This window comes from Dermochelys coriacea, chromosome 23, assembly GCF_009764565.3.
Source record: "Dermochelys coriacea isolate rDerCor1 chromosome 23, rDerCor1.pri.v4, whole genome shotgun sequence".
NCBI classification, from domain to species: domain Eukaryota; kingdom Metazoa; phylum Chordata; order Testudines; family Dermochelyidae; genus Dermochelys; species Dermochelys coriacea.
Window position 1 is genome coordinate 44,235 of NC_050090.1, and position 12,219 is coordinate 56,453.

Here is a 12,219-nt window from a genome sequence, read left to right on the forward strand (position 1 = left end):
GACTTGTATAAGGAGTTTAATCTTGTATAATATAATTACTAACCATCAAAGAAACACAATGTCATGGTGAAGATCAACATCAGTGTTGCACAGACATAAAATGAAATTGTAAATGGTCTTAAATTTAGCTCATCACCAAACTTTATACAGCATTACTATTATTTCAGGTCTAATCTCTAGGGAATAAAATAATTATTATAAATTATAATTATTATAAAATTAGATACTATTATAATATATTATATTTATATAATATTTATATAATATAATATTTATAATCTATTTATATAATAATTATACATTATCATGTATATATATCATATAATTATTATATGTAGTATAGTATATATAGTATAGTATAGTAAATTAGAATATTATAATTATAATAAATTCTAGTTTATTATTATTATAAATGATAATTTATTATTATAAAATAATTATTACCATTATTTCAGGTCTAATCTCTAGGGAATACAATCTCTATGGGATATTTTCTGAGCAGTTAATCCCAAATGTGCAATTAAAATTTCCTTGCTGGCTTTTTCTCACCTTGAGATTGAATATAAAAATAAAAACTTTTATAGGTCTGTCCTGTGGTGCAGAATTCAAACATCTGAATTAGAGCAACATTTTTCAGGTCGTACTTAGCTAACAATAAAATCAGTTTTTCTTTTAAGTACAGCCAAGACAAAGATATAGTAAAATGTACCTAATAATGTAAATTACATGATTCTAATATTTACCTTATTATGATCAGAGGCAACTTGTATCTAATTTTTCTAACAACTTTCTCTTTAGTAATGTCTTTTTTCCTAATGATTTTTTCCATCATCAGCTTTTAAAATATTTAACATAGTCCATTACTAGCTTCATTTTTCAAACATTTGCCTTTTTTGACAATCCTGTTTTTATCATCAGTCCATCTTCCGCTCTGCACCCTGCTTCTCCCTAATGGCTCCATCTTTTCACTCACATTTGGCATAAATGATTAACTGATGTGCAATTATCTAAAAACAGGCGGCAATGCAATGTTATAATTCCCTTGTTTTGTCATTATCAAATATTAATGCATTTTAATAGATTAACCCCCACCTGGGCTACAAGAACCCAGTGTGTAACCATCTCACTTAACCTATTATTCTGTTAAAAATATAATTAAGTGTGGTTAATGTGAAACTATGGCATTAAAATTAGCAATTTTAGTGCTACCAGTGATTGAAGTGCAATTACTCTTGTAAAACAAATGACATTTGGAGGAAGACTGTAATAAAAGAAAGTTGGATCCAGCCCTGAATTATTACTGTTGTCCTGAATTATTTTTAAAAAGAGCTTTGGCCCTATTTGTCCAAACACTGCATTGAAAACTTACCTAATTATATTATAATCCAAATGTACTAGTCTAAATTTCAAAGTCTGCAAGGTCTTGACTACACTAGACATTAGGCATGCAGTGCCTATGTGGTCCTCCAGCAAACCCATAACACACCTTGCATCCACATACAAAATTGTTCCCAATAGCAAACATGAACTCTCATTAGATTTGCTTTGACCACAGCTAACCACAGTGTGGTCCTTCACTGTGCCTCACCATCCTATCTATGCAGCTTCGAACCTGATGACCCACTAACCACGGAGTAGTAACCCTTTCTGATTTATTCATAGACATTTATTCCATGAAGGCAGCATGGTCCAGCTGTTAGACGACTAGACAGGGACTCTGGTGACCTGGGATCCATACTCTCGTGGGTGTCGTTTGGGGGAGGGGGTATTTCCCCCCCCAACTCAAGCCTTAGGAACTTGCTCCCTCTTGTGCAGCCCTGTTAGCTTAACTGGATCTGCCCTCCCAAATATAGAAGTTAAACTATACCTATACATCACAAGTCAGTGTCTGAGCAGGGTAACTTGGGCAAGTCACTTTCCCTCACTTCCTTTGCCTTTGTCCCTTACTTTGTTTTGTCTAAATTATAAGCTCTTCAGGGCAGCACCTTCCTCTTACTATGTATTTGTGCAGTGCCTAGCCCAATGAGTGCCCAATCTCAGTTGAGGCCTCTAGGGGGTAATGCACACAAATAATAAAGTGGAATGTAGGTTCCCATCAATGGTTCCTGCACTGTATGTGAAATGTAATAGTTTAAATCCCTTCATGACTTCTGACATATTGATCTCCTTGATTCGTGGCCCCTGCAAACCTCCATGATGACAGTGACCACTGGACAATCACCATGTTGTTTTCCATTATGAGCCTAGCTCTCATCCCTTTCATCTGGCGCTGAAGTGTTCGCACTAACTCACCACGGTGGTACAGAAAAGCCACCTCCGTTATGCTACAGTTTTGCAGACACAGCTGCTCATCCCAGGTCTTGAAAACAACTTTACTCCGCCCATTTGAGACTGTGATCCAGACCCAGAAATACACCTAACTTGTTGAATATTATCTTCAAATATTCCCCAAAACCAGGGATTGGGGCACAGTTTTGCAGCATATGCTCCTTTAGCTGCTGGTCTCAATCTCTGTGTCCCAAAAGCTGCAGCTGAAACACCCTCCACTGCTTTGGTGTATCTATCTCAGATGCCTTGTGACTGCTCTTCAGAAGTTCCAGCACCACTCTTTCTTGCTGAGCAAGAGCTAAGCATTAATTCTGTATGTAGAGACTTAGAGAAATTTCCCCAGGGAATTATGGGCATTTGGCTGCTTCTCCCATAATTACACTAGGCTCCCAGAAAGAGAGCTAAAGGGCAGGGCAACTGCCCTTGATCATTCTCCTAGCCCGTCGCTTAGACTACTGCACCACTATCTTTGCTACCCCCAGCTGGCTCCGCCTTCTCTATAGCATCAGCAATAAACTATTTACCTTCACTTGGCCCTTCACAATTTATCTCCACCCTACCCATCATGTCTTATTTGCTACTGAGACTTCAAGTACCACCTCAGACAGTCCATCATGCCAGCCTCCTTTGTCCACTTGTTACATTTTGAATCAAATGCCATTGTGCTTTTCCCCATGCTGCTGCTCACACTTGGGAAGAACTCACTGTAAACACCCACAAAGTCACCTCATTATACTCCTTCAAACTCTCCTTTTCCATGGTGCTTACAAAAAACCCACAATGTGATAACAATTAGGCTGCTGGTGTGCTGAGACCCCTGCCTATCATGCTGACCAATAATGTCTCATTGTTTCCTTGTCTGTCTGCATCCATATCTTGTCTCATACTGAGACTGTAAACTCTTTGGGGCAGGGGTTTTTGTTCTATTTGTACACTACCTAGCACAATGACACCCTGGCTCATGATTGGGCTTTCTGGGTGGTATGGTAACACAAATAAATAATAATAAAATTGCACCTGAAACAGCATAGTTTCTGTGCGCAGGCTGTACCAGAGGTGATGGTAATAGTTCCGTTACTAATGGGGCAGCATACTAGTGCAGGCTTTCTGAACATGCAAGTCTATAACACTGCACAGGGCTTGCCTAGGATAGCTACATATATTGAATGTCTAACTGAACTCTAGCAAGGAAGTTAAGCCATTATTTAAATCATTAGTTTCCTTCAACTAATGCATGAATGCACTGAATACTAAGAAAAATGAGAAGAGTGATGAGCGTCAACGGGACATAACAGGCTTTGCTAGGTCAAATGAAGATATCTGGTCTCCTTCACAAAGGCGAAAGGAGTCTCTGCCACCGTGAATAAGAAGAAAAATTGTAAAAAATGGAATGTGTCTAAGAATGGTAACTCCTCTTGCTAGAAAGAGATTAGAAGGGCTTGTGTAAGAGTCAGAACTCATTGCTAATATTAGTTATATTCAATATTATGATGTATATCAGAAGAGCAGTAAACCAGTGGTAAGGATGGCGCCAAAATTCACGTTAACTATTGAAAAGCACGAAGGAGGTGTGGGTTAGTGATGCTCAGAAAGGGAACATTTTACTTCATTTGGAACTTGCCAGAACTCACCACTATCCATCACTTAAAACTTGCAGCAGCAAATATGAACAAAATGAGACACTGTCTCCAGTCAAACATTTCAGCTAAGTACCATCTGCAGCCCTCTGAAGAGCAGTTATATTTGCCAGTAAAGAAAAGAGTAAGTCTGCCTCACCCATGCCTTCCTATATGAACACATAAGAGGAGTTCTTTTTACACTCACAGGATTCCTGCAATTAATCCAATCTTTTCAGTTAAAAGTTACAGCTAGTAAGAACTATCAGCTATTAGCCATGCTATGTCGCTCACTGTGACAATCTACTCACTGGTGGGAGAAACATGGAAAAGCAAACATATTCAGAGAACAGAGAAGCTCAACACGAAGATCTCTTCATTTTTAAATAAAGTCACCTGAAAACTTTTCTCGAAATAAAACTTTAAGTCCAGAAGGCTTGATGGTGCCTTTACAGACTTACAAGAACCAAGCTTTAAAAGGGCAGCTAGTACCTCTTGGAAAGCCTGGAAGCACATTCATTTCAGGATGCATTCTGAGTCCATATCATATTCTAAATTTATCATCTCATTCTTCAGTGTTAAAGAGATGTGCAGGAAGCAACATCATTTCATCTGTTCTAATGCTCATTCTCCACAAGAATAATAACCCTTTGCTTGTGATATCATAATAATCTCCTCAGCAACTAATTATAATTTTGACAAAGAATTAGGACTTCAGTGGGGAAATTAGCAACAGGAGCAGATGTGCCTCCTCAGAAATATTAGTATTTGCCTCTGTACCTAACTTATTAACACAATGTACCTAACTCTTATACACAGCCACCAGCTTACACAGGGTTTACTAACAAAGAAAGATGCATTTTCTGCATGTAAACCTCTAGAAGAAACAGAGAATCTGATATAAAAGTAGAACAGTTTCCAAATGGTATTTCAAAGTTTTCCATGATGCAGTAACAGTTGGTAATATACTTTCCTTTCTGTTGAGCTCACATAGTTTCTGTCTTCTTTGCTTAACTGGTTTTCCTTTTAGAATCAAATACATGAACATTGGCATTTTTCCAGGTCTGTATCTGTATTCAGTCTAATAGCAATGAAATTGCAAAGCTTTTGTTTGTATGTGTGTTTATCTCAGTGAGCACTTCCTAAGAGGTTTGTTTTGTCAAAAACTCCTTTAATAGGGTGGGAAAAGCAAATCCAACTGCTGCTGTATTTGCTATGTTTCCTAGAATGTGAAAGGCAATGTTGGCCTGTAGCTATCTAAACCATTAGGAGGTGATGGAAGGGAGACCAGGGGCATCCATGGGCAAGAGTGCTCATTACAAGGACTATGTTACTATACCCCTGTAGATTGTTTTAGATGCCTGTAGTTCTCTCAAAGCCTTATAGACTATTGTACAATAGGGAGCATAACTGTAGGACATGGCAAAGATCCAAGCAGCTCTGGATGATTGCTTCTTATAAATATTTCTCAATCCTTTGAATTGTGCAATGAGAACTTTTGATTTTTTTCTCGTTTGGTTGCAAACATCTTCCACTATAAAGCCATATTTTAGCTTCTCCTACAAAATGGACTTTGAAAATTGGTTTGGCTGGAAGATTGTCCTATTTATTGTAAATGCTAAGGAGAATGCTTCTGTGAAGTTTGAAGAAAGTCCCAACAATCTGAAAGTGACAAATCAGTAAAAATTACCAATCTGAAATGTCAACTTTTGTCTAAATGTTTCTTTTTCTGCCTCTATCTTAAAAACTAGTTACTGCCCCATCAAGCTTTCTGCATTGTTAAATCTTCTTGAAATCATGTGTCATCTGAAGAAAACACGATGTGATTGAGCAGTTATTTACAGTTCTGTGTTGTGGTGCATTTTGGCAACCAATCCTGTTCCAATAGATTCCAATGGGAGTTATCAAACCATTTCTGCTCCCATTAAAATTGACAGGAGGTTGGTTTTTTGTTTGTTTGGGGTTTGTTTGTTTTTGCCACTGACTTTAGTGGAAGCAAAACTGGACATTGAGGTCAACTGGGCATTATTCATGAATTCTCTCTGATCCTAGTTACTCACAGTTATTCAGTCATTAATTTATTTTCATGCACTGAACTCACAGATTTTCCATTTTAAAAAAATACTAACCAGTTTTTCTTGTGTTAAATTTTTACATCTATTTTTTGTCTCTAATTATACTGAAAAAGTACCCTAGGTTGACTCTGAGTCAGCACTGCACAGGTGAGTTTCTGATCTGGCATTGATTGATACTCCTACTGAGACAGAGGTATTTTAGAGTACAAGAATGTCATCTCATGTTTAGATGCAAAGATCATGAGCAGATCACTTGTGCAACTCAGGGAATAACACATTTCACCCCAAATGTGCTTTGAAAAGTTAGTACCAACTTAAATCCTTCAGGTTTTTTCATGTGCTTCTGCTGACTTTAAGGGGGAAGTATTTTACTTTTGGTCTTCTTTTGTAATGATATTCTTCTCTCCAGAAGAGCCTCTTTCTATAAAGTTATGTAAGAATTTCAAATATTTATATTTTTCAAATGAGAAAACAGGTTTTAAGTGCAGAAAGTGCATTGTATATTTTCTTAAAACCTGTCTGTAGGTTGGAAAATAGTTTCTTAAAATGAAAAATAATCAGTTAAAAACATTAAGCAACCAAAACAGTATTGATGCAATGCCACCTCTCCAATAACCCTGACAGCAGAAGATCATGATTTCCATGACCTGAAGGGAAGAACTATGGGTTTAATATGCTATCTTTTTTTTGGTAAGAAATGTGATTGTAGCAACAGGAGAGATTTGGTAAAAAAAAACAACAGAATAATATGGTAACTCAAATTATTCCAATTTACTTTCTCTATTATAGTTTTACATGAGGACTACTGAAAAAAGTTTTTTTCCCTACCTAATTAATGTTACTTTGCTCTGTAAACATTTTATTTAAAAAAATATACATCCTCCTGTGAAATTTTTTAATATGAGCCTATTATCTCTGAGGGACAGATTTGTCCCTGATTTACATTCTTGCAACTCCTTATATTCCATCAGGTTGCACTGGATACAAGAGAAGGCAGTGTGATCTATTGTAAACTACATGCATTGTAAATATGTAGGCTTAACCACATAGCTTTATCTGCTCCTTTGTATCTATATTGTCTTTTTCTATCTAAATACAGACACATATGTATATGTGCTTTAGGTGTTCTGGGGCCAGTACTTTTAAAGTCATTGAGAGATGCAACTCTGCAATATTACATAATGTTCATTCACTCAGATATTTCTGATACATATTATGATGCTTTAAATTTATTTGAAAAATACTGCCCATTAATATATTTTACTTATATCATCTTCTATGTATCTCTGATGTAAAAGCCATGAATTGTAAGCTGCTCTTAGCGACAATGAATGGTGCTTCAGCTACTAGATATTATCATTGGGTCTCGCATACAAATGTCAACAATGAAAGTCTGCAGACAATGAAATCTGTTACCAATCATAAATCAATATATGCTTGTTAATTTTGTTGTTATGAAAAGCCTTCACTATGTACATCTGGTTATCAACGGTGTGATACAGCATGGCCAGAAGGCAGCAGGAGACTGATATAGGAGAGATATGTAAGTCCCAGGATGAGGAGAAGCCTTATTCCCTGTAGAGGGAAGAAAGGTTTCTATAGATTAATTAAAAGCACCTGAAGCCAATTAGAGCACCTGAAGCTAGTCACCTTATAAAAACCACCTGCTTCAATCAGCCAGGGGCAGGGGCAGTTTGGAGGAGTTGAAGTAGAGGAGAGTTTGGAGAAGTGCTGTGGCTGGCTAGAAGACCAGGACCCTAGGTAAAGAGATACACGGCTTGTGCACAGAGAAGGAGAGGGAGAGGGAGCGGGAGCGGGAGCCACACAAGCTGAAGAACAGGAGAGGGAAGTAGCTCAGGGGAAGGAAGCACTAGTTCAAGTGGTTTACCACTATCCCTGGGCTGGGACCCGGAGTAGAGGGCAGGCCCGGGTCCCTCCCTCTTTGCTACCCTTCTCTGGGTTACTAGTGGGGCAGTAGATACCCTAATTCAGGGGCAGGAAACTGTGCCCTGAATCCCCACCCAAGAAGAGGAAGCGTGGGACCCATCATAATCGTATTGGCACTGGTAAATAAGGGCTGAATCTATGTTTTGTACTTACCAAATTTAAAGCGTACCTGGCTACTTTAAATGGACATATAAACCTATATTAACTATATAATCACAAGGGATGAGGCTCATCTGTTTCCTCAACTGTGATTTCTATCTAGAAAAGGGCATTCTGAAATGCAAGCTAAACAAGAGCCTGGTAGTGCAGAAAGTTATTGCACTAATTGTGCAACCTTGGACATCAAGTTTCCTGCTGGAGTTCAGATCACAAATGAAAATTGATTTGGCAGCTTTATCCTGTTGTTTGCATATTTGTATCACAAAACCTTGACAAAATTCAATAGTATTAGTCACCTGCACTTCAGTTTCCCAGCAGAGCCTGGTGGCTGCCCTGAAACTGAAGATGATGTTGTTAGAAGCCAGCAGAGCAGCCTAGCAACACTTTCATGAACTGCCATACAGACCAGACCTAGATTTGGAATTCTCACTCTTGAAGGGTGGAAAAAGCAATTGCCTTATGGAAGTCACTCACCTGGTGAGTGGGAGAGGCTGTATCTCAGGTCCGCTAATCTAGGATGTGGCCCCGCAAGCTGCATTGCTGAGCACTCTGGCCCTGATACAGCAAAGCTCTTAAGCACATGAGTAATTTTGTTGAAGTCAATGCAGTGCCTTGCAGGATCGAGTGATTGTGCGTCTTTATAAGAAGTCATGGATTTCAATCTCCAGAGATGAGTTACGGCATGTGGCTTTTTAACATGAAGAGGAGATTGGGAAGTGGAACTGCCATCATAAACCACATTGCTGTCAAGATGAGGCCATGGCTAAAGTCTTTATTTAGTGCTGTTTCTCACTCTACCCACTACAAAAGTCAAATACCAAAGAATGTAAAAAGGAGAAAGAAGAAGGGAGAGAGGAAAATCCTAGTGAAAAATAAACAGAATATTAGATAGATCAATAAACATAGTGCGTGGACTTAAGCCTCTTGTGCCATCCTCACTTCTCGGGAGTGTTTTTCTATGCCTGATACATAGCACAGGCTCCCATTGGCTATAAAAAAAAACATTTAAAAAAAACCCCACTCTGAGACACCCTTTGAGTTTAAATCACAGGAAGAAAAGGTTCAAAAATTCAAGCTACTATGAAACCAAACTACAAAGCAAGTTTCACAAAACCTCAAACTAGGAGGTTTGCGCCAATAAAATCCCTCATTATTGTATTCCTAATAGTAATACTATGAAGATTCCTGTGTACAAACATTTAGAAATGTAAAGTGTAAATAATATTATTATTATTATAACGACTTCTTAGAGATCAGTTTAAGTGCACAGCCTGCATATAGTGCAGTATTTGTGGCCACATACATAATGTACAGCATATGGCAGTATGTGCATTCAGAATATCAGGGAGAGGCTAAGGGAGCAAAGGAAGGTTTCCCATTCATTGGCATCAGAAAGCACTGCTTCTGTCTTCATTTACATTATTTCTCTGAGAGACAGAAATGTCTTTTTTTTCCATTTTTGAGCACACACTGATGCTGGTTTATGCTTATATTTTACTGCCTGCAATTTAATCATACTGTGTTTCCCTTTCACATTATTCAACTATACTCAGTAGTAATAGTAGTGCATGTACTATCCAAATATATTAAATTGAATTCCAGATTTGTATGATAATGTATCATTCACTTCTGCCTTTCCTCAAATTGATTCCAAAGTACTGCCTCTACATAACTGCATTCTTACTGCACAGAGAGGAGCAGGAGGCTTTTCCTAACTTCTCTGTCTTTTTTCCTGTCTAGTGTATCCTAACCATACAGAAACATAGTCAAAATATTTCATCCCTCAAAATGATACTTTTCTGCAGAATGAAATATGTTGAGAAGAAAGACATTTCTGCAGAGGCCACCAGCCAGCTGAGTCTAGTTGAGATGAACAGACTGTGCTCCTGCATGTTTTTCTATCCCAAATACAGCTTTTCTGATTGTCACACTGCTGTGGCAACCTGTTAATTGTAAATGACAGGTGCTTACCATCTGGCTCAACTAAAAAATATATGAAGATTTTCTTTCAAATAACGATTTATTCTTATTCTGCTTTGGCCAAGAATTAAAGAGAAAATTGAATGTTAGTTTCCTTTTAGCTGATCAACCGATTAAAAAAAAATCCAGCCCCTCTCCCATGCACTTAATTGACAATAACTTGTTTTAGTAGTTACCAGTTAAAGATTGTTTATAATATTTTCAGGTTTGTAAAATTTATCCTGACATTTGCTAGTTTCTTTGTCCAGTTCTAATACAGTAGAAATAAATCTCTAAATGGAATGTAAGGAGTTGAAATTTATTCTAGCTCTAAACCGTTGGGGTTCCAGTTATAATAGGGACATATCTCATCCTGGGTGGGGGGACTGGACTTTTAGGGTGAAATCCTGACTGCACTGATGTCAATGTTGCCAGGATTTCATCCAAAAAGGTCAATGTTTGCTGGGTATAAGACCTCCTGGGAGCTCTGTGTGTGTGTGTGTGTGCGTGTGCATGCACATAAACCACTCTCAAACAATTTATGTTAGAAAGTATGTATGTGTAGTGTGTGGTTGCATCTCTATTTATTATTATATATTTGTATTCTAGTGGTGTCTAAAGATTTCAGTTTACATAATGTCAAAGAATGTAATGAGACCATTTTTTAAAAGTAGTTATCAGTTTCATCCAGCAATATCTGAACCATCAGCTTGGTCTTCCAAAGTTAGTATTAGCATTTTGGCATTTTGGATAATATATTTAACCTTCAGTTTTACAGAGATTTTCATAATATGGGTGATTATTATATCAACATATTTATCCAAATCACAGTCAAAAGTCAATCATTTCATTCATGAAATTGTTAATTAACAAATAATTAACATAAATTGTAAAATAGTTATTTTTCCAATTATCTCCCTTTGGTATATGCTAATTATACAATTTAGCAACAATTTCTTGCAATTTTCTTATTTAACCGCTAGATGGCATGAACAGTCTCCATATTTTCTTTAGCAAGGATTACTTGCAGTTTTTCAGTTCTACAACAGGTGGCATTAACAGTGTCTCTTTATTATACTGACAGACAGATACTGAAAGACAAAAATAAATGGTATTTTTAAAATTCTGATGCATAAATGTTAACTGTTTGTATTAGGAACGACAATGTCTTTTAAAGCAATATTACATATATATGAATATATAATACAAATAAACATACTACATGCACACTCACACACAAACACTTCTACTCTTTCTTTCCTAAAAGCTCTTCTACTCAAATGTATTTCAATGGTGTTAAAGAGTGTGTTCCTAATGTTAAACTTTAAATTGTTGCTAAGTGTGTGAGGAAGGAAGAATATATGCAAATTTGAATACCATATAGGAAAAGGCAGATGACAGACTTTATGGGAGAAAAGACATATTGTAGAATGGGAAAGAATGGAAGTTCTGTGCTGACAGGACTGATATCACACAGCTGATAGAAGTGTACGGAAAATGAACAAGAAGGGAGACAGAAAATGTTCTGTTGCTTTTCCACCAGGAAAATTGGGACACTAGTGATTAAATGGAATTATTATTAGTAAGGATGATATTCAAAAAAAGATAACCAAGAGAAGGTGCAGTACTAAAGCTCTCTCTCCCAAAACATGTTTAGAAGTCTGACTGACTGCTCTACATACTTATTTTTCTTAAAGTGCCTCTCAGGGATTAAACGCTCAATAAAATCTATTTATAGAGAAAGGGATTTTGTAGACAAGAGCTAAATTTCTCAATCTGGGGTGATATCACAATTCTCTACATTGATAATTGGCAAAGACTCCTGTGGCACCTTACAGACTAACAGACGTATTGGAGCATGAGCTTTCGTGGGTGAATACCCACTTCGTCGGATGCATGCACCAATACGTCTGTTAGTCTATAAGGTGCCACAGGACTCTTTGCCGCTTTTACAGATTCAGACTAACACGGCTACCTCTCTGAAGCTTGGTACACTGATAATTGTGTACATTAAACTATAAACTTCTGGAGAGAAGGAGGTATAATCAAGTTCTGACCAAGTAAGCTAGGTATTATTATTATCTGTAAAGCTGAAGTCCATTATCTTTAATAATGGGCAAGTCTGGAAATCTTGA

At 37.2% G+C, this 12,219-nt stretch overlaps 1 protein-coding gene across 9 annotated transcripts in view; it reads right to left on the reverse strand.

Annotated features, from left to right (window-relative positions):
• The window catches only part of LOC119847516 (leucine-rich repeat and fibronectin type III domain-containing protein 1-like protein), a 265,284-nt gene that overhangs the window by 43,485 nt on the left and 209,580 nt on the right, over window positions 1–12,219 (reverse strand). Inside the window, exon 1 of one of the 9 annotated variants that reach the window (XM_043501432.1) lies at window positions 8,600–8,968. The exons of the other annotated variants lie outside the window; for them this stretch is intronic. The gene's annotated coding sequence lies outside the window, so the exon portion shown is untranslated. Of the gene's footprint in view, window positions 1–8,599; window positions 8,969–12,219 lie in introns of those variants that run through there. 9 annotated transcript variants of the gene reach the window in all.